Raw genomic sequence first — 19715 nt, forward strand, 5'->3', positions numbered from 1 at the left:
CCGGTGGACATCCCATGCCTTAGTTCCTCATAGTTGCAGCGGTTCTCAAGCCTGATGCCTCTACACCTTTTTAGGGGCCCACCAGAGATCTTTGTGGGGTCACACAGTCAGCAGTGCACCGCTGCATCAGGGAGGTCACCAGTGCCCTGCAGAGGAGGGTCAGTGAGATGTCCGCTTCAGGACGGACTCTCACAGCCAGTGGTTCTGGCACCATTGCCAGAGAACCATAGGTTGTAATGTTCATAGACTGAACTCATGTGGACATCAGGCCTACTGCCAGGCTACCACCTTCAGAGCCTCGTCAAAAAGAAAAAGGAAGCATTCGTAAGGGCTGGAAGGCTAGGAACAGACGAATCCCTTGAGGAATATAAAGACAGTAGGAAGGAACTTAAGCAAGGAGTCAGGAGGGCTAAAAGGGGTTATGAGAAGTCATTGGCAAACAGGATTAAGGAAAATCCCAAGGCTTTTTATACGTATATATAGAGCAAGAGGGAAACTAGGGAAAGGGTTGGCCCACTCAAGGACAGAGAAGGGAATCCAAGTGTGGAGCCAGAGGAAATGGGCGAGGTACTAAATGAGTACTTTGCATCAGTATTCACCAAGGAGAAGGACTTGGTGGATGATGAGCCTAGGGAAGGGAGTGTAGATAGTCTCAGTCATCTCATTATCAAAAAGGAGGAGATGTTGGGTGTCTTGCAAAGCATCAAGGTAGATAAGTCCCCAGGGCCTGATGGGATCTACCCCAGAATACTGAGGGAGGCAAGGGAAGAAATTGTTGGGGCCTTGACAGAAATCTTTGCATCCTCATTGGCTACAGGTGAGGTCCCAGAGGTCTGGAGAATAGCCAATGTTGTTCCTTTGTTTAAGAAGGGTGGCAAGGATAATCCAGGAAATTATAGGCCGGTGAGCCTCACATCAGTGGTAGGGAAATTATTAGAGAGGATTCTTCGGGACAGGATTTACTCCCATTTGGAAACAAATGGACTTATTAGCGAGAGGCAGCATGGTTTTGTGAAGGGGAGGTCGTGTCTCACTAATTTGATTGAGTTTTTTGAGGAAGTGACGAAGATGATTGATGAAGGTGGGCAGTGGTTGTTATCTATATGGACTTCAGTAAAGCCTTTGACAAGGTCCCTCATGGCAAACTGATACAAAAGATGAAGTCACATGGGATCAGAGGGGAGCTGGCAAGATGGATACAGAACTGGCTCTGTCATAGAAGACAGAGGGTAGCAGTGGAAGGGTGCTTTTCTAAATGGAGGGCTGTGACTAGTGGTGTTCTGCAGGGATCAGTGCTGGGACCTTTGCTGTTTGTAGTATATATAAATGATTTGGAGGAAAATGTAGCTGGTGTGATTATCTAAGTTTGCGGACGACACAAAGGTTGGTGGAGTTGCGGACAGTGATGAGGATTGTCAGAGGATACAGCAGGATATAGATCGGGTGGAGAAATGGCAGATGGAGTTTAATTCGGACAAATGTGAGGTAATGCATATTGGAAGGTCTAATGCAGGTGGGAAGTATGCAGTAAATGGCAGAACCCTTAGGAGTATTGACAGGCAGAGAGATCTGGGCGTACAGGTCCACAGGTCACTGAAAGTAGCAACGCAGGTGGATAAGGTAGTCAAGAAGGCATACAGCATGCTTGCCTTAATCGGTCAGGGTATAGAGTATAAAAAAGGCAAGTCATGCTGCAGCTGTACAGAACTTTAATTAGGCCACACTTAGAATATTGCGTGCAATTCTGGTCGCCACACTACCAGAAGGACGTGGAGGGTTTGGAGAGGGTACAGAAGAGGTTTACCAGGATGTTGCCTGGTCTGGAGGGCATTAGCTATGAGGAGAGGTTGGATAAACTCGGATTGTTTTCACTGGAACGACGGAGGTGGAGGGGCGACATGATAGATGTTTACAAAGTTATAAGTGGCATGGACAGAGTGGATAGTCAGAAGCTTTTTCCCAGGGTGGAAGAGTCAGTTACTAGGGGACATAGGTTTAAGGTGCGAGGGGCAAAGTTTAGAGGGGATGTGCGAGGCAAGTTCTTTACACAGAGGGTGGTGAGTGCCTGGAACCTATTGCTGGGGGATTTGGTGGAAGCAGGTACCATAGAGACGTTTAAGAGGCATCTTGACAAATACATGAATAGGATGGGAATAGAGGGATACGGACCCCGGAAGTGCAGAAGGTTTTAGTTTAGGCAGGCATCAAGATCGGCGGAGGCTTGGAGGGCCAAATGGCCTGTTCCTGTGCTGTACTGTTCTTTGTTCTTTGTTATTATATTAAAGGAACCCTCTCAATCTTGGTGACGCTGGTATGTGAACACCGCAGATGCTTGCAGTGAATGTGTGACCACTTCTCAGGCAGCTGCCATGCCACCTGGGTCTTGCGCCAGTCCTGGCTGCCACTGCTGTTCACGAAACTGGTTCATATGGAGGGGTGGCTTCTTGGAAATAAGGGCTATCCATTGCAGACACGGCTCCCGACACCAGTGAGAGACACCACCATTGCTGCAGAGGAGAGATACAACTCCAGCCACTGAGCTACATGCATTGAGCAGGAGATTGGCATGCTGAAAGAGCTCCTCCAATGCCTGGATGGATAGGGTGATGCACTGTACTATGTGCCGAAAAGGCCAGCTCTTTTCTTTGCTGCTCTGCACAACTACGCACCCAATATGGGGTCAGGCCTGGTATGTTGAGGAGACATGGCAACAGGATTCATCGTCTGACTATGAGGATGCTGAGGACCTACAACCTGAAAGACGCATGGGAGGGCAGATGACACCCAAACTCTGCACGCAGGGCTAGCAGTGAGCTAGGGATGTACGGAAGTGGCTTATCAGACAAAGGTTGTCTGCTCGATAGGAACCAACATGAGCTCAGCAAGCCACACATCACCCTTGTTCACCTGCTGTACACCAGTCCACATCTGCAGCATCCCTGTGTAAACCATTAGAGGTAGCAGCTGACTGAGCCACTGTCCGTGTCATTGCATCCGTAGAGACACTCATGTGTAATGGTGGCATGGCAATGATATTGCATGCATTGGCTCTTCTGAAGGGCGAACGGTGCAAAGAGATGTGACATTGGCGCAACGTGCTGGCACACATCATTCACACAGAGAAAAGGACACATGTTGGTGAGAAACATTTAGTGAAAGACATATTTACATTGCTGTGACACCCGTGCATTCCCATTTGTGTCAGTGTGTACTCTGTAAACCTCTGTAATACCTTTTATGGTCTTTTTAAGTCTCACATCCTGGAATGTGCAAACGTACGATTATTCACCCAAGTGCGGCACGCCTACAAGAAGAAATGTTGCACTTGAGTGGGAGAAGAGGATCACAACTTCACAGGAAACTGGGACACAGCAGGGTAGGTATGTGGCAGCAAAGCAGAAAGTGCTGGGGTCACTCAGCAGGTCAGGCAGCATCTGTGGAGAGAGAAGCAAAGTTAACTTTCAGGTCTGTAAACTTGGACAAGTTAACTCTGCTTCTCTCCCTACAGATGCTGCCTGACCTGCCGGATTTCTACAGCACTTTCTGCTTTGCTGCCAGATTGACAGCAGCCCCACTCTTCAGCAGTCGGGTAAGTATTCTTTGACAGCTGTCAGGAAGCAGGTGCTGGAGCGCTTAAAATAGGGCCCCAGCACCTGCTGCACAACTGTCAAAACTCTCGTTGCACCGAATGTCCCGCCTCTCCCCACGTAATATGGAGGCGGGGGGTGGGGCAGCGCGCGGCCTCTATGGAAATGATTAATATTGTGGCGACTCTGCAGCGGCCGGCGAATGCAGGCACGCCACTGAGTTCATAGGGCGACGCCGGAGAGCGCGACACCCCAATAAAATTCAGCCCACCTTGTTCAGGTCTTTCGTACACATTTAATTCATTGATGAGGAAAAATTAGATTATATCTGGGGGTGGGGGGTTAGCTGACTGACCTGCAGAACAGAATACTTGGCAGATCCACAATTCCAGAAACATGTGGTGAGAGAACTTGTAATACGGTTAGTTTCAAATCACCATCAAATATAATTAAAATCATTACAGAGAAAAATCACTGACCTTTCAAAAGATACATTGTTATAGATGAAAGCTTACTGGGACTTCAAATCAGGTGACCCAGCTGAATATTGCAAGCTAAACAAACAATCGCTTCTATATGGGAATTGTGAGTTAAAGTCCATTTGAAAATCCCAGGGTACATTTCCTCTTTCATCATTTGTCTGATTTTGTTGTTAATAAGCCTCCTGTGAGACACCTTATCAAACATTCTAAATATCCATATATGCATCCACTGCATTTCTTTTATCTATAAAAACACTTGTTCAAAAAGCTGTATTGAATTTGTCAAACATGACTTGTCTGTAACAATCCAATCTGGCTTTCCTTGATTATTCCATACATTTCTAAATGTTCACTAATTTGATTCCAAGTATGGATTCTAAGAGATTTTCCACAATTAACATGATATCAACTTATCCAGTTACCTGGTTTACATCTTCTTCCTTGAACAGAGCTGCTTTATTCCCTACCCTTTAATCTCCAGCATAATTTGCTAGGGAGGATTGAAAAATTGCTATCTCCTGTCTGACATCCATTAAAAGGCTAGGGTACATGTCATCAGGTGGTGATGACTTTTGCATCACAGTGCTAATATTCTCAAAACCAATTTCTTTTCTACAATTATCTCCAACAAATTTTCCACATCGTTCGGATACACCCACATCATCACTTCTGCCATCATTTAAAAAAAACTGCTGTAAAATATTTGTTTAATATTGTTGCCAAATTTTCATCCTCAACTAGATTTCTCTCGATCTCTGAGCAGTACTACCTTCTCTTTAATTATTCTTTTACTTTTTATATGCTTACCTTTACTATTTCCTTTTGTATTATTGCTCCTACTCTCACATCAGTTACTTGCCCAAATTTATTTCCAGGACTAAATCGAGCAATGCTTCTTTCCTTATTGGATTAGAAACATTGACTTAGGAAGCAGTCCTTAGATGCATTCCAAATAAATGTTCTTTACTTTGACCACATACAGTATTTCGCCTGGGACTGGACCGGGATGTTAATAATACTGAAATGCTAGTAAAATAATCCTGAGGACAGGTAGGAATCTCTATCATTATATCTATGTGATAATTCTCTTCTAGGCAGATTTTATTGTTTCCCTTTAATTTAACCTTTTCTTTGAAATATGCCAAATATATATTTTCAAAATGTTTTCAGGATCTACAACAGCAATACATAACAACATTGCTTACCTTAACATATTTCACTCATTTCCATGTTTATATTTAGAATAATGCATACGTGTGTGGAATTACTGATAGCGAATAGCAAACCAGTGCACAGATTAAAAGGGGCTCACACGCTAGCAACTTCTGTGCTTCCCAAAGCATAAAGATTAATATTTTATGTAGTCCACTGTTCACAACCAGTGATTACAATTATAACACATGCTTGTATGGAACAATAATACGCTAAATAAATCATTCTAAAATTACTGATGTTGAATTAAAGCCACACAATCTCCTTGGCATTACTTCTGGTTTCAGAATAAACAACATTGCCAACAACAAATCCATTGCCTTCATACTGTGTGCCATCATTTATTAACTGTTTTCTCTGTTTTCTTAAGGAGGAGGGGAATTATATTGTTTAGCTAAAATATTATCCTCAGGATACAGTGTTCTAATCTTCACACTGCTTTTATAAGTCTCATCAATAGAATCCCAATGAAAAGTAATACTTTGCTAATCTAGTTTTAACATGAAAAGATGAGAACATGACAAATGAATGAGAATCAATTAATGTTAATTATAATCCATGCACAGTGATCTTTATTTTAAATTGATATAAAGATATTTACCATTTTCTATGTTTTATGTGACTGAACTTAATACGAAATTAATTTTGGATTATGCTTCTGAGAACAGGCAATCAAACTAGCTTGTCTATTCCTGAGTGCTGCTTTCCAGACTGAGCCCATTATCTGATGGCTTCTCCTGTATGTGTACAAAGCAGCATCATTCTTTAATCCAAATCAGTATCTCCCACACAAAAACATACTGATGTACTAGGATGTAAATCAAGGACAGATCAGACTAGAGGATTAAACATTTTGAATCACAGCTATGTGAATCGGTTTTGCTCATGTGCATTAATATCACTGACTTCTGTTCAAATCTCCGTATCCTGTGAGTACATTATGTAATCTAAGCCAAATGAATAGAATCGATGATTTCAGGGAAATTGTAGTCCAATGGTTTAAATCATTAACACGTTGCCAAGTAAGAAATGACAGTGAAAGTGCATCATGCTGAGTTTTGTTTTATGCCCATATTACTGCTTGATTGTTAATTATGCTTCTTCTATTTGACATCAGTCAATTTGAATAAGTTCTTATTTTTATAATCCTCATCATATCCTGCTGGCATAAAACTAATAATCCCATTCTGTTAGTTTACAAGAATACAACAACAACAAACTTGCATTTATATAGCACCTTTAACATAGTCCCAAGGCACTTCACAAGAATGATAAGCAAAATTTGACACCGAGCCACATAAGGAGATGTTAGAACAAGTGACCTAAAACTTGGTCAAAGAGGTAGGTTTTAAGGAATATCTTAAAAGAGGATGGGGTGGAGAGGCGGAGAATGTTAGGGAGGGAATTTCAGAGCTTTGGGCCTTGGCAGCTGAAGACACAGCTGCCAGTGGTGGAGTGAAGAAAACTGAGGATGAGCAAAAGGCCAGAACTGGAGGAGTGCAGACATTGCAGAAGGTTGTCGGGCTGGAGGAGGATACAGAGATAGGAAGGGGCGAGATTGTGGATGGATTTGAAAACGGAGATTTTTAAAATCAAGGCATTGAACAACTTGGCTGGGAAATGGAAAATTCTGTACTGTAGTGATCTGATGGGGTTAAGACACACTGGGATAGATTTATACTTCCTGGGTGTTATAAGCACCTGGGTAGAGCACAAGAACAAAAATTTGGTGGGGATGATCACACATTAGTAAGAGAATCTGTTGTGTTTTCCTTCTATTGAAATTAATTGAATTAATTATCACTCTGCATGAACTCCTCATCCTCCTACTGCCATTGGAATAACAATTGGAATTCCCTTACTGAAAACTGTGGTTGCTGTTAACTGAGCAATTCCTGGCTGCAACAGTGCTGGGGAAATAGCTATATGCAAAGAGGTCAATCAATGCAAAAATGTAGCAGCACACCCTGCAACACATAAGGCTGAATTTTACTGGCCCCCCAATGTCGGGAGTCGTGGCGGGGGGGCCTGGAAAATACTTCCAGGAGAGGCCCACCCTGCTCCCCGACGACAGGAAGGCCCTGCCCCATTTTACCAGCAGCGGCAGGACCCCAGGCCGGCCCCCTCCCCCCGCTCCCCCCGCCACTCCGCAGTGGCACACCAATTTAAATATGCAAAGCACTACTTATCTTGCCTCTTTATACAGCCCGCTGCCTCTAAGCTCTCCGTTCGGCATCTTCCAGTAAACGGGCATCTCTCACGTGCCATCCCGTTCACGGCTTAAAAAAGCCGGCGGGACAGCAGTTGCTGTCATCGGAGCCTGTGAAGGTAAGTCTTGCGAGATGGGTCCAAACTCTGCAAGCGTTTTCACAGAGGTGGGGCGGGGGCTGCTATTACTGGGGGCACAACTCTGCAGACGTGTAGGGAGGTGGGAGAGGGCACAGTATTTCTGGGGGAACAGCTTTGCAGATGTGAAGGGAGCCACTGTGTTTCTGCCCTCCGTAAAGCTTGTCCACTCTGTGCCATTGATTGCCTCTGTCAGTGAAGGAGCAATGGCATTCCAACCATCCTGTATGTGGGGTAAAGGTTATATGTCTCGTGGGCCAATTGATGCTGCTTTTACAATCTGAATATGGTCATGTTGTGCCATTCTTGGTGGGAGCTAAGTCAGGCAATGCCATGCCATGCCACGCCACATAGTTGCTGCATGAAAGCACCTCGTGTACCAGTCAACATCAATTTCTGCTCTGTTCAGTACCTTCAGAGAAGTGAAGGAATTGAATTTAATAGCAACTTTGTGATGGAGATGTTTCACCCTATAACCATTTTTCCACTTGTCATGAGGATCCATATGCACCGCAGGCAGAACCAACAGGCAGTTGCAGCTCACAAAGAGGCCCCCGGTCGTGAGCAGCAGCAGCCCCCAAGGAGAGCTCACCACTATAGAACGCCGTGCATCTATAGGTCCCGCAAGACATACCTGCAGATGTCAGAGCACCAGTGTCAGAGCCGACTGCGGAGAGAGGCGGTGACACATCTCTGTGCCGTGCTCAACGATGACCTGCGGTTGATGGGCTTCGGTGGACATCCTATGCCTATGGCCCTCAAAGTGACAATGGCTCTTAACTTCTACGCCTCTGCATCATTTCAGGGGCCCACCGGAGACCTTTGCGGGGCCACACAGGCAGCAGTGCACTGCTGCATCAGGGAGGTCACCGATGCCCTATACTGGAGGGTCAGTGACCATGTCCGCTTCACGACGGACCCTGAGAGCCAGGCCCAGAGGGCCATCGGTTTCAGCTCCATCATGGGATTCCCACAGGTGCAAAGGGTCGTAGACTGCACCCATGTGGCCATCAAGGCTCCTGCCGGGCGATCAGCTGAATACGTCAACCATAAGGGATTCCATTCAATTAATGTGCAGCTGGTATGTGATCACCAGAAGTGCTTCATGCAAATCTGTGCCCACCTTTCAGGCAGCTGCCATGATGCCTTCATCCTGTGCCAGTTCCATCTGGCGCTGCACACTGAACGGGCTCACATCGAGGGGTGGTTTCTTGGAGACAAGGGCTATCCTTTGCAGACACAGCTCCTGACACCAGTGAGACACCCCACTCCTGCTGCAGAGGAGAGATACAACACCAGCTACAGAGCTACAAGAGCCACCACTGAGCAGGCGATCGGCATGCTGAAAATGCAATTCCACTGCCTGGATAGATTGGGTGATGCCCTGCAGTCAGAGCCAGAAAGGGTAGCTCGTATCATTGCTGTTTTCTGTGCTCTACACAACTACGCACTCAATATGGGGAAAGCCTTGCAGGATGAGGAGGACGCTGAGGACGTACAGCAGGAAAGGTGCATGGGAGGGCAGAGAGCACCCAGGTGCTGCATGCAAGGTGAGCAGCGAGCTAGGGATGCATGGTAGCGCCTTATTGATCAAAGGTTCTCCACTCCATAGGACACACCATGAGCTCTACAAGCCACACAGCACCCTTGCCCACCTGCTGTGCAGCAGTCCACGTCTGCAACATCTTTGTCTCAACCATTACAGGCAGTAGCAGACTGAGTCAGTGTCCATACTGCACCTGTGGATACGCATATGAGTAATACTGACATGGCAATGTTATTCCACACATTGGCAGTCTGAAAGGCCAATGATGTAAAGGGATGAGACATGAGCGGTACATGCTGGCACACATCATTCACTCAGTAAAACTGACACACATGTTAGTGAAGAACATTTAGTGATATACTTATCAAAGTGATTCCTGACAACGCAGCCGGCCACTGACGTCATCAGGCTGCGCCAAGGTGCGCACATGTGCGGACGGGCTCCTGCCTCTCTGCGTGCGCTGCGTTCCGACTTGCCAGGGCTGGTTAGCGTGTGCACCGATTACGTCTTCGCGTGATGTGAGCATCTTCGGGCAACGCGCCTGGTTGGCCTCTGCGCATGCGCTTTACGCAACGCTAACGGGTATTCACCCATGCATCAAGCTCAGCTCCCCCCCCCCCCCCCCCACCCCTCTCCGGCTGTTCCGCTCTTTCGGCCACTCCGCTCCAGTCCCCCCCCTCGCTACTCTTTCCGGCTGCTCCAGTCCCCCACCTCGCTACTCTTTCCGGCTGCTCCAGTCCCCCACCTCGCTACTCTTTCCGGCTGCTCCAGTCCCCCACCTCGCTACTCTCTCCGGCTGCTCCAGTCCCCCACCTCGCTGCTCTCTCTGGCTGCTCCAGTCCCCCACCTCGTGACTCTCTCCGGCTGCTCCAGTCCCCCACCTCGCTGCTCTCTCCGGCCGCTCCACTCCCCCTCACCCTCCCTCGTTGCTCTCTCCGACCGCTCCGCTCTTTCGGCCGCTCTGCTCTCCCCCCCCCCCCCCCCTCCCCCTCGCTGCTGTCTCTGGCTGCTACGCTCCCCCCCTCGCTGCTCTGTCCGGCTGCTCCGCTCCCCCCCTCGTCCTGGTCCTGCTCCGGTCCCCACCCCCCGGCCCGCTTGCTCGCTCACTCTCTCCCTCCCGCCATTGTGTGCTGCCATGTGTTTAGGTTAGGTTGCCTTCGTGTGATTATTTGAGCGGCACCATCTTTAGTCCTGGCAGCTGCCTGAAGTCGCAGACTGTGACGGTTTAGTGGCACATGCTGCATTTCTGCATGTGCCACTGCAGCGCCACCTGGTGGTAGCGTTGTCAGCAAACGCAGCCTATACTTATATACATTGTTGTGGCACCCATGCATTCCCATTTGTGTCAGTGCATTTTTTAAAACACTTACCGGTGCTCCTTCGCAGTGCCACCTCTGCGCAAGCAGTCTGTTTGGAGGGAGGCTGCTGCCCTGATTGCCCTTTGGCTGCAGATGACTTTGGTGGTTGTCCTCTCCACACACGAGGCCTGGAGGGCCCTGGCTGGCTGGGGGAATCCTGCATCAGTGCAGAATTCTTTTCAGGCATCGTGGCTGTTGGAGCTTGACTCACCGGCCCCGTCCACATTGGAATCACCGAGGTGTGGGAGGTATGACCATCGGGGTCGATTCAGAATGCTGACCCGGAAGATACAATGGGTAGAGCACTCTGTCAGTCTTGAGGTTGCACATGTCATGATTATAACAGCATTGTATTACACAACAACAGTTTCACAGTGATCGTTGTTTATATTGTTATGACCAGGTGAAAAAGGTGTCTAGGGGTCTTTTACTGTCTTCACCTGATCTTATTGTAACAGGGTTTAATTTTTAAACACAGTGTTTTGATCTCCCCCTTTGGTGAATCCTTGTTCACCACTTTCCAATTATAAGGCAAAGAAATGAGCACAATTAGGTTTTCTTAGGTTTAAATAAGAAAAGTGAAATTTATTAAACCTTAAACTTAAACTCTAATACAGTTAACACCTACGGACATACGACGTGCCCACGCGAGCATGTCCACTCAATACACACATGCAAATAGGGACAGAAAAGCGCAGAAGTAAAAAGGCAATTGCTGAAGAGAGGTTTTTCACTGTGCTTCGAGCTTGCTGTAGGGTCCTTGATTGTAAGTAGTCTTGCTTTTCATTGGGGCCCAGTATTCCTCTTAAACCTTGTTCACTGTAGGAGGCTTCTCTCTTGGGGTTCATATGTCTTCAATGGTTTTCGAAGCTGGTGAGAGCGAGATGAGATCAGACAGGAGAGAGGGCTTTTCCAGTCCAGGAGCAAACAGCTTTCAGAGTTTTTAAAACTGTGGCCAGTTCAAATTCAAAAACCTCCAACAGTCAGTTAGTCATGTGACTAAACTGGTCTGACCATGTCTGTTTGTGTATTCAGCCATCTTAGTTGTTAACCTGGAATGTTTCAATATCTGGTAATCCAAAGTCCATTGTGGATTACATTGGAGCAGGGAGTGGCCCCTTTGTCCATTCCAAGTACTGTCTGTTACTATGCAAATGGCATTCCAGTCAGGGGCTTGGCAATTCCTTGTGATTGGCCCTCTTTTCTTCCCAGCCACAATTTTAAGTTTTAATGTTCGTGTGGCAAAATAATGTGTGCCTCAGTCTTGGTAGGTTGGGGCTTGCCTGTCAATATCAAGTGGACATCTGTTCATCCAGGACCCCAAGGTCTACGTCACCAAATGAGCATTTCAATTGGCTAGCCGATATCTCCATGGCTTCCTCCTCAGCTTCTGTGAGCCTTCTAATGTCTGGCACACTTCCACCGGTATGACTAGCCTTCCTTGCATTGTGTGCTGACTTCGCAAGGAGGAACAAGGATACCGATATTAAGCATAGCAGATGAAAAACACGACACATGTCACAAGAAGGGTGCTGGGCACAAAGGTGGGGGATGCTCGGTGTGCACTACTGAGTGAAACACTCATGTAGGTGTCATGTTCTGAGCAGCAGACACGGGTAAGTTCTATCATACATTCTTGCATTCTTGTCACGTCTTTTCTCCCTGCCCAACCTCCATGTCTTTGGTATGGTAGTGGAACACATGTGCCACTCCTTGTAGGTACACCCAGGTTCAGTGGAGCCCTGATCTAAAGTGCCACTTATTTTTGCGAGGCGCAGCAGATCGTTCATCCTCTTTCGGCACTGGACCCAATCGCGCCTGATGGCCCCATGGCTACTGACCTCCTCTGCCACCTCCAGCAAGGGTGCTTTGGTCAGGCAGGAGGACCTCTTCTTGCCGTCGCTGGGGAAGAGGATCTCCCGCCTTGCCTGTACAGCCTGGAGGAGAGTGAGCAGGGAGGCATCGCTGGACCATGGGGCCACCCTGGAAAGCCTCTCTGGCACCATCTTCAAATTTTTGGGATGTGCACACAGAGATCTGACTTCTGCAGACAAGGAGTTCTCTCAGTAGCTCTGTTCTGGCAGTGGAGGCATCACTGATGTGCTGGCTGCCCTTTACATAGGGCCCCAACACCTGATGCTCACCTGACCCAACACCGATACCGGTGTCAGAAATCCCATCGCCTCCACATCATTTGGGGGGGTGGGGGCGGCAAGTAATGTCTATTATACTACCATAATGAGCCGCCGCACTAAATATCGTGGCAGCTCCACGAAGGGCGGTCCACGTGGGCAGTGCTCTAATAAAATTCAGCCCAAATGTACCAAAGATAATGCAGATAGGGCTAAAAACAACAGTTAACACAACACACAATCAAACTGCTGAGAATCAAACTTCCAAAGGCCAGAGCTGGAAATCCTAGCAGCATCCATTTCAAATGAGCAAGCTGTGCTGAAAGAACGAACAGGTGGCGAAGACTGCAGCTTTTTGCATGGGACTAATTAATATACAATTGATTAAAATTAAAAAGTGCAATGAGGCTCATGTACACTCCAATAAATACCTCCAGATAGTTTGAAAAGTTTTCTCTGCTTTAATTTGGCACTTTCTGAAATGAGCTTTCGGGCTAACTTGGCAGGTGTTCTTCTGGAATGCAGAGGTGCCTTGTCTGCTAGTTAAAACATTTTCATCACTTTCCTCATGAAAAGGAAGCAACAGTATAAGAGGGCATAAAGAGCTCACCATCACCTTCTCAAGGGTAATTAGGGATGGGCAATAAATGCAGGCCTCACAGTGACGTTCACATCGCATGAACAAATAAAAAAAACTGTCATCAGATGAGAGGCTTTGCATAAGTGTAGGGCCTTATTGTTGGTACAATAGCTGACATGATGAGGGAAGATTCCATTCATGTGTAAGTGGTGTCAGGCTACAGGAACAGAATAATGATGATTAGTGCATGATACGCAGGGAGCAGCTACAGTGCCTGCATTTTCTACCATTATTTGAAGGAACATGCAGACTAGATGGCTGGTTACTGGGGGATCATGAATACCCACTACAGCCTTGCTATTCACCATGTTGCAAAATCCCTGAACAGTAGTGAATCATGTGGAATATCGACCATGATGTACCTAATTGGGGAGTGCTTACTGCTGACACTGGATGTAAATGATGGAAATTGTGTCCCATTCACACCACTACCAATCATCACTTTGAAAAGCACACAAAGTTCATTCAAAAATTATAAATTTAAAGTAACTGAACAGCAGTCATTGAATTCCTATTTATTTTATTTATTAGTTTACTGCTATTGGTTTGAAGATTGCAGAAACATTTATTATGATTAAACAAACATACAGGATCCTTGGCTGTATAAATAGAGACATATAATGCCAAAGCAAAGAGGTTATGCTAAACTTTTATAAATCATTGGTTAGCCACACCTGAAGTATTGTGAAGGATACCAAAAGCCTTGGAGAGGGTGCAAAGGAGATTTATTAGTATGGTACCTGGAACGTGGAGAGACTAAAGAAGCTGGGGTTCTTCTCCTCAGAGCAAAGAAGGTTAAAGTGAAATTAAAATTAGGAGGAGTTTTAATAGAGTAAGTAAAGATAAACTGTTTCCACTGGCAGGAGGGTCAGTAACCAGAGGACATAAATTTAGCAGATTTGGCAAAGAAAATGCAGGGAAGATGAGGAAACCTTTCTTTACACAGCGTTATGATCTGGAATACACCACCTGAAAGGGTGGTGAACTGATCCAACAGCAACTTTCAAAGGGGAATTGGATATATATTTGAAAAGAAAACATTTTCAGGGCTATTGGGATGGAGCAGTGCAGTGGGACTAATTGGACAGCTCTTTCAAAGAGCCGGCACAGGCACGGTGGGCTGAACGGCCTCCTTCAGAGCTGTATGATTCAATGATTCTAAGTTGTATTTTAACTTATTCAGAAATAAGAAATGCCCTGTGGTGTAAATTTCTCTTCTTCTGTTTTTTTGAAAAATAAACAACTTAAAGTGTGAAAGGGTATTGTAAGGCAGTAAACTCTGGACAAAGTCATCAAAGACAGTGGTGGCAGATTGAATCCCTTCAATCTTATGATGCATTTGGACTGTGTTTCCTGCTTTTCCAATTTGCTCCATGCTCTCTTGGTAACACAATCTCAGGCTCCAGCCGTCATCTAGTTCCTCCTCCAAATGGTCATTCTTCATGTGCTTGCCTGGATGATAATGTTCACAGGTTATTCAAGCATGGTGAGCATCACAGTTGAACTGATTCTCCCTTCACTCAATGCTCATGCGTGTGCATTTTCTATCTGTGCCCCTGATTGCAGTCAGGATTGGGAACCTTGTCCAATTCTTCTCCCTCCTCAACTCAGGGGTGCTGAAATCAATTGTAGTGTCCCACTGCTAGCTTATCTGAGTTTAGGTAACACAGCACAGACTTGTAACTATAGCTGTGACCTTATAGCCTATCTGGCTCAGTGCAACCCTGGTGCCTTGTTTTTGCTTCAGAAGTTCTATTTTCATGCAAAAGCATAAATATCTGTAAACATAACTGATAAAAACTATGGCAGATGTCAATTGTCTACATAAATCGTTGTTAATCCAGCTACTGTTTCCATAGAGAGATTTCCTGATTGCAAGTTAAAATAAAATCTATTTTTAAGGAAAATAGAAATAATCAAAGTTGGCTAAGAATTTATACTTTAAGATATTCTAGTCAATTCTTCTTTCTTTCAATTTATACCATCAAAACATATCACCATCAATAGCCATATCTCAGGCCTATCTCCTGCTGAGCAGGTACAAGATTCTTCCACCATCAGTATTTAGTCTGCATCTTGCATTTATATAGATCTTCTCAACAATGCATTTCTCAATCAGTAACTACACAGATACATCATCCCAGCCTTGGTAGGCTGAATTTTACCAGCCCCTTGATGTTGGGGGTCGTGGCGGGGGGGCCGTAAAATTCTTGTGGAAGTGGGCTGCCACAACTCCCGATGTTGAGCAGGCCCTGTCGCATTTTACCGGCGGCAGAAAGGCAGCGACGGGGCCTTCATTTACGTATTCAAATTAGTTAAAACAAAATGCTAATAACCTTACCTGCTCCTGGCAACCATCCCATGCCGATTTTATGGCCGCCAGTCGCAACCCAGCGCCTTCGGAACTCCTTTTGAAGTTCCGAGACAAGACACTGGTGTGGATGGGGGAGGATTGAAATTATCAGGGTGGGGGGAGGTGCGTGCGGTGGGGAGCGGGAAAAACAATTCTTACTGGCTGTGGGGATGGTGGGAAGGGGTTGAAGGGCAAATGTGATGAGATTGGGGGGGAAAGTTCGTGTTGGGATTGAAATACATTTTATTCATATCAGACAATAAAAAAACTACTGTGGGGGTTAGGAAAGGGCCTCCAGCTTTTAATATTTTATTTCAATAAAATGTGTAGTGACAACCCTTTAAAAATTCAAATTTATCCTAAATCTGTGCGGCAGTGTCGGGAAGGGTGGCCGTGTCAGGAAGCACGGCGCGCTAATAACATTCAGCCCGGTATGTCTAAATAATTCGGAAATGCAACACATCTATTGATATAGTAAAATTCTTATTTAGGGCACACACTCTTTGAAAGCTCTATGGAAACATTTTCTAAGAGAATTGCAATGTTAACTGCAGTTGTTACCTGTACACCTGTAACCCTCTGACAAAAGGTCGTCAACCCAAATCATTGGGCTGAATTTTATTAGCGCTCTGCACATGGTAGCGACGCGCTCTGAACTCGCCGGCCTTCCGACATGGAAGCTCCGCTGTGGAGCCTAACATTTCTGTTGTTATTTCTGACATGGAGTGGCCGCCCCTGATGACGTAAAGGGGGCGACCGCTCCATCCCCGGCCATGGTATCTGGCATCACTGTGCAGGCGCCAGCTCTATTTCTAAAGGGCTTCAAGCCCTTAGGATAAATTTGAAATTCAAAGGGTTGTCACTACACATTTTATTGAAATAAAGTATTAAAAGCTGGAGGCATTTTCCCAACCCCCATAGTGATTTTTTTTATTGCCTGATATGAATAAAATGTATTTCAGTCCCAAAACGAATTTGTCCCCCTAACTTCAACACATTTTCCCTTCAACCCCTTCCCACCATCGTCACAGCCAATAAGAATTGTTTTTCCTGCTCCTGCCCCACCACCCTGATAATTTCATTCCTCCCCCCTCCCCTCCAGTGTCTCACTTCAGAATGCTGGGCGGTAGGGGGGCCGCACCAGGGCCTCGCTGTCGCCAGTAAAATGCAGCGGGGCCTTCTCAGCGTCGGGGGTCTTGGCAGGCTGCTCCCACAAGAATTTTATGGGCCCCCACACCAAGACCCCCAATGTTGAGGGGCTGGTAAAATTCAGCCCTTTATCACTTCCTCTCTCCACAGATGCTGCCAGACCTTCTGAGTATTTCCAGTATGTTCTGTTTTTATACCTGTTATACTTACCTGTTACTTATCAAACCACTAGGTGGCGCACCAGTGTAAAATGACAACACTAACCTGTAAGGATTAACTGTCATGTCACTAGGTGATGCTATATTATCCTGTCCCCAAAAATCACTCAGAGTGATTCCTGATAGAAAAAAGTTCACCATTTTTTCTCACTTACTCCAAACAATCTCCAAACAACATTTTAAACAAAATAAAAAAAACAAAAATTAAAAAAGTTTATTGTAATATGTTAAGTCAGGTCCCGTCGCCAAGTGGCGGAGGGGCTGCCACGGGGCCTCGCCACTGCCAGGAAGATTAGGCCTGGCAATCATGGCGTGGGTTCCATGGCGGACCGCTGCTGCTGCAATCTTCTGGCTACCCCACCCCGCCACGGAGCCCGGCATCGGGAGCTGAACAAAATTCAGCCCAATGTCTCCGTATTTTCCGAAACAACTCCATTCTGCTCTAATCCTACTCAGTACCTCTTCATTTGTACAATCCTCCTTCTTACATGTTTGGCTCAGATATTTGTATTCAGTCACTTTTTCAATTTCTTGGTCTTCAATTTGTATGGTATCTTCTGTCTTAAAGTTCATCATTTACTTTGTTTTTCCTTTGTGCATTTTCAGTCCAATATTTTTACTCTCTTTACTTAAGTTATTTAGTTGTACTTCCAGGTCTTTAACAGATGAAGTGATTAGTGCAACATCATCTGCACAGCACAAGTCTGTTAGTTTTGCTCCATCAATATTTAATCCTCTCTCCTCTAAGGGTATCTTCTTGAATATGTCTTCCATTTCTGTGGTGAATATTTTTGGTGGGATTGTATCCCCTTGTCTCACACCTCTTTCAATATTTGTCAGCATTTACAGAATGAAATTTCAAAATTTGCAGATGATACCAAACTTGGAGGTGTGGCAGACAGTGAGGATAATACCAATCGACTGCAATAGGACATGGATAAGCTGGCAGAATAGGTAGACAAGTGACAGATGGAATTTAATACAGAGAAATAAGAGGTGATGCATTTTGCAAGAAGGAATTGAGAGAAACAATATAGACTAAATGGCACAGTTCTAAAGAGTGTGTAGGGACAGAGGGATCTGGGGGTTCATGTGCATAGATTTTTGAAGGTGGCAGGATATATTGAGAGAGTAATGAACAAAGCATATGGGATCTTGGGCTTCATAAATAGAGGCACTGAGTACAAAAACAGGGAAGTTATGCTGAACCTTTATAAAGCACTACTTAGGCCACAATTAGAGGAGTGAGTCCAGTTCTGGTCACCACACTTTAGGAAGAATGTGAGAGTCCTTGAGAGGATGCAGAGGAGATTTACCAGAATGGTTCCAGGGATGAGGGATTTTAGCTAACAGATTAGGTTGGAGAAGCTGGGTTTGTTCTCCTTGGAGCAAAGGAGATTGAGGGGAGATTTGATAGAGATGTACAAGATTATGACCATTAGCTGATGGTACAAGGACTGGAGGACAGAGATTTCAGCTTTTGGGCAAGAGATGCAGGGAGATATGAGGAATAACTTTTTGTACGCAGTGAGTGATAGTGACCTGGAACTTGCTGCCTATGAGGGTGATGGAAGCGGAGATGATGAATGATTTCAAACCGAAATTGGATGGGTACTTGAGGGAAATAAACTTATAGGGCTACGAGGATACAGCAGGGGAATGGAACTGATTGGATTGCTCTACAGAGAGCCAGCACGGACACAAAGGGCAAAATGGCCGCCTTCTATGCCATAATCACTCTATGTCACAAGACTTATTTCCTAGTCTGCAGCTTAAGCTTCTTCAATATTTCCACCCAGCTCATCATTTTTTACACTAGGAAATCAGTCTTATTGCTCTTTTCTGCACCCTTGCCAATTCATGTATACTTTGTCTTGTTTTGTGGAGACCACAATTGATCTTAATACTTAAAGTATGGTCTGATCGGTAGATTGTAATCTGTGGAGACTTGTATTTAATTCTTCTACATAACCCAGCATTCTATGATTTTAATTGCTCCAGCATTTTGTCCAAAATTAGAAGTGAACAGTTTTTCTAAGATTATATTAATATAATATCTTTTTAAATGCATTTATATAGCACCTTTCACAACCACTAGATATCTCAAAGCAATTTTCAGCTGATGAAGTACTTTTGAAGTGTAGTCACTGTTCTAATATAGGAAATGCAGCAGCTAATTTATGCACAGCAAGCTCCCCCAAATAGCAATGTGATAATGACCAGATAATCTGTTTTTGCAATGTTGATTGCGGGATAAATATTAGCCAGAACATCAGGAATAACACCCCTGCTCTTCTTTCAAATAGTGCCATGGCATCTTTTATATCCATTTGAAACAGAGACTTAGTTTAATGTCTCCATCCAAAAGAGAGCACCCCCCTCAATACTGCACTGGTATGTCAACCTTAATTTTTGTGCTCAAGTTCTGGAGTGGACTGGGATTTGGACTTGAACTTGGACCCTTCTGCCTTAGAGGTGAGAGAGCTACCAACTGAACCACAGCTGACAGTGGTAGGAATATTAGAATTATTACAGCTCCATATTTTCTAAAACTTTAATAATCAATGTCTGCAGAGTAGATTGTTTCTAATTTTCCTTATATTTTCTTCCTCTTCAGTTCTCTGTATTTTCCTACATTACTGTCTGACTAACAGGGAGGGCAGGCAGTCTGCTCCCAAATCTCTGCCAGTTC

This window comes from Heterodontus francisci, chromosome 6, assembly GCF_036365525.1.
Source record: "Heterodontus francisci isolate sHetFra1 chromosome 6, sHetFra1.hap1, whole genome shotgun sequence".
Classification (NCBI taxonomy): Eukaryota; Metazoa; Chordata; class Chondrichthyes; order Heterodontiformes; family Heterodontidae; genus Heterodontus; species Heterodontus francisci.